Source organism: Rhinopithecus bieti, unplaced genomic scaffold (genome assembly GCF_001698545.2).
Source record: "Rhinopithecus bieti isolate Rb0 unplaced genomic scaffold, ASM169854v2 scaffold_63361, whole genome shotgun sequence".
Taxonomy (NCBI): Eukaryota; Metazoa; Chordata; class Mammalia; order Primates; family Cercopithecidae; genus Rhinopithecus; species Rhinopithecus bieti.
In genome coordinates this window covers 355,661-359,714 of record NW_016824163.1, presented here as the reverse complement: position 1 = coordinate 359,714, position 4,054 = coordinate 355,661, and positions in this window count along the sequence as shown.

The following is a 4,054-nucleotide window of genomic DNA, read 5'->3' as shown; positions in this document are numbered from 1 at the left end:
GGTGTGGATGGGGGGAAGGTAGAGGGGTGTGGATGGGGGGGATGGTAGAGAGGTGTGGATGAGTGGGAAGGTAGAGAGGTGTGGATGGGGGAAAGGTAGAGGGGTGTGGATTGGGGGGAAGGTAGAGAGGTGTGGATGGGGGGAAGGTAGAGAGGTGTGGATGAGTGGGAAGGTAGAGAGGTGTGGATGGGGGGAAGGTAGAGGGGTGTGGATGGGGGGGATGGTAGAGAGGTGTGGATGAGTGGGAAGGTAGAGAGGTGTGGATGGGGGAAAGGTAGAGGGGTGTGGATTGGGGGGAAGGTAGAGAGGTGTGGATGGGGGGAAGGTAGAGAGGTGTGGATGAGTGGGAAGGTAGAGAGGTGTGGATGGGGGGAAGGTAGAGGGGTGTGGATGGGGGGAAGGTAGAGAGGTGTGGATGGGGAGGAAGGTAGAGAGGTGTGGATGGGGGGAAGGTAGAGGGGTGTGGATGGGGGGAAGGTAGAGAGGTGTGGATGGGTAGGAAGGTAGAGAGGTGTGGATGAGGTGAAGGTAGAGAGGTGTGGATGGGTGGGCAGGTAAAGAGATGTGGATGGGGAGGTGATACATGGGTTATGGACTGAGAGGTAGCTGCAGTCTTCAGAGCCTTCACAGCCCTCGTTACCATCTGTCGTGGCTGCTTCCTGACCTTGCGATTCTCTCCAGGCTTCGGTGCTCCCCGAATGGGGTGAGGTGTGACCCTCATGATCCCCTGAATGCCCAGCTCACTCACAGGCAGACCCACTGAAGAGCCCCCAGATCCCTCTCATCCATCCCTCCACAGAGTATTATCCCAAAATGCAATACCAGTTCCCACGAGTAAAGGCCCCGTGGTAGAAAGGTGCACACGGGAACAGGTCGGTCTCCCGGGCCCTTGTCCGTGTCACCAACAGATGCCAACAGTGCCCGTTCCGTAGGCAGCATCAGAAAATGTCCCCCCCAACAGATGAACAGAAACAGGATCCCAGCCCCACATCCGTGTCACCAGGAGACGCCAACAGTGCCTGTTACGTAGGTGGCATCAGAAAATGCCCTGCATGCACACAAACAGAAACACAGGGACCCGTCTGCATCTCTCCCAAACCCACAGCATCTGAGGGTGGCCAAGGGTGTCCTTTCCAGCCTCCTCTTGGTCAAACCTTGGGTTGTGCCTTAAACATCAAGAAGCAATTTTTTAATCCTTTAATTTCCAAATCAGCCTGTCTGGGTGCATGCGTGGGAGTGGGCTTCAGGAAGGAAGGCCTGTGTCTACCCTCTGCTTCCCCCTATATCTAGGCTGACCTTGTACCTTCTCCTGTCCCAAACCAGGAATCAGCCACTTCTCCAGGGAGCCCTGGTTCCATCTCATCTGAAATGGTGTTGAGAAGCCAAGGTCAAGGCCGCTGGGATGCTCACTACTGTGGCAGGATAGTGGCAGCTGGGCCCCTCTCAGTGCACAGAACTTGGATGTAAGTATATGTACTATAAGTGCATAAGAATATATGTACTATACATGCATAAGAGTATGTGTGCAGAGAGAGAGAGAGAGAGAGAGAGACTACTGATATCTACAATTCCAATCCAACTCTACAAGTTTCTTCCCTGACTTTCCTCATTTTCTTTTCTTCTCTCTCCTTCAAATGTAAGAAACCTGGCTCTGCGAAGCAGCATATTTACTGATGTGTTCACTCATACTATACCCTCACACCCCCCACACACATATTTGGAATTGCTATCCTATACCAATGTGGAAAACAAACTTTCTAAGTAGATTGCATTTTTTTTTTTGCAATTTTTTTGTTTGTTGTTTTACTTAAAATTGAGGATATTTAGCAGAAACACTGTGTTCAAATGTTACGTGTATTAATTCCCTTTATCTTGGTGATTATGTTGTTCCTATGGAATAAAGTTATGTTCAATTTCTGCAATTTAAACTTTTCTTTTGTTATTGGTTCAACTTAACTTTACTTCTGAGTATGTAAAATGTTCACGGGGTTTCATAAGTCAAAAGACACCCATAGGCATAGGGCAAACGCGTTCTCTCCCCGACCCCTCCTTTGTCTCCTCCTGGAGGTGACCACGTTCTAGAGATCCCGGCATCTCTCCTCTTCTGTGTTTTATACAGAATGTACTTGCACAGGTGTGTTCTTTCTTCCCTTTCCTTCTGCAGCGTTTAGTGCACTGTCTAGACTCTGATTTTAACTTTTCAGTTGCTCAACATGGAAATGCCTCCCTGGTAATTCACAGGGTTCTTCCATGAGTTACAGGTTTGGCCTCAGCAATGTTACATGATACTTACTGTGTGTATTGGATTAATATTTACTGTGTTTCTCGACCCGTGTCGTCTGTTTAATGCTATTTTTTAAAATCCTTTCTTTCTAATCTAAGAAACTCAAACCCTTAAGCCCAAATCCTGGTAACACTAAAGGACATAAAAGAAAATTACCTGAATTTGCCAAAACCAACTCAAAATTATAAGGCTGTTAATTTTGCTCCTTGATTAAGGTTTCTCTGTTTTCTTAGACCTTTTGTTACTACACGTCTTCAGCTACATAGATTTTTTTCCAAATATATTTGTGCTCTCTTTGGATCTCTTAGCATTTTATTTTCACAGAGATTCACCTGACCGGCCTCCCAGGACCTCAACTGAGCTCACACTGGCAGAAGGAGACATGGAGGAGAAACACCGAATCTGCAAATATTTAAGACATTTTTGCTAAACAAATGTTTCTAATAACATTTGGGCGCCAAAACCTACACATTATAAATATGCTCCGAGCTCTGTGGCTGCAGCCCTGGGGAGCCACTTCTTGGCTGGGGACCAACTAGGCAGCAGCTGGTTTGAGGAACTTAAAAAACACATTTGGTAGCTTTTGCCATCTTAAAATAAGCATTTATTTGCTGGGGCAACAACCAAAATACTTAGAAAAAAGAATAGCTAATTAAACATTGTTTGCTTTGTATTCTGGATTAATTAACTATGCAAATGATTTTATGCCTTTCTTTGAACTTTTTATACAATCTCTGGTAAATATCTGATTGTAAGACTTTTATAATGGGAATTCAGGACCACCACGTCGCCAGCCTCCCTCTCCGTTAGTCCAGGTGCTATCTGAAGAACACGGCCAATTAAACATTGTGGCAGTGGGGTAGGCGCTTCCCGGGTTGGGTTTAGAAGTTGATAAGGTCTGGCTCTGTGTCCCCACCCTCATCTCATCTTGAATTGAAATCCGAATTGTAACCCCTACATGTCGTGGGAGGGCCCTTGAGGGAGGTGATTAGATCATAGGGTGGTTCCCCCATCCTGTTCTCATGATAGTGAGTTCTCACAAGACCTGAGGATTTTATAAGGGGCTTTCCCCGCTTCGCTCTGCACTTCTCCTTGCTGCTGCCATGTGAAGAAGGACATGTTTCCTTCCCCTCTGCCTTGACTGTAAGTTTCCTGAGGCCTCCCAAGCCACGCAGAACTGTGATTCAATTAACCCTCTTTCTTTTATAAATTACCCAGTCTTGGGTGTTTCTTCAGAGCAGCATGAAAACAAACTAATACATGAGTCTAGCTTGGTTTTAATTCAAGACTTGCTCGGGATCAGACTCGGCACCCTGAGGAGCTCACAGTGGATACGGATGACGGTTGTGTTTAATACCAGGTAGGTGTCTTGGGCATGGAGGAAGACACACTCTACTTTTTTCAGACAAATCCTTTCTATTATGGGAAAGCAAATACCCTTGAGATGCCCTTGTCATTCTGAGCACACTGAGGATGCGCTGGCCAGCCTGTTCCATTCTGTCCAGAGAACTCACATCCTAGTGGGAAGGTGGGTGTGCTCACTTCGCCGGGGCATGTGCTCGTGGAAATAAGCTCAGCTTCACAGAACCTAAGGCAGGAAGGCAGTGTGTGGGTGCAGGCAGCACACGCGCAGAGTGTGATAAGGCTGTGGAGTGAGCCAGGCCAACCAGGGAGAGAGCAAGCGCTGAGCGTGCTGGTCCCACCTTTGAGGGCTAGAGAGGGAGACATGCGTGCGGGCCGTGGGGACGAAAGACCAGCAAGGTGACCCAG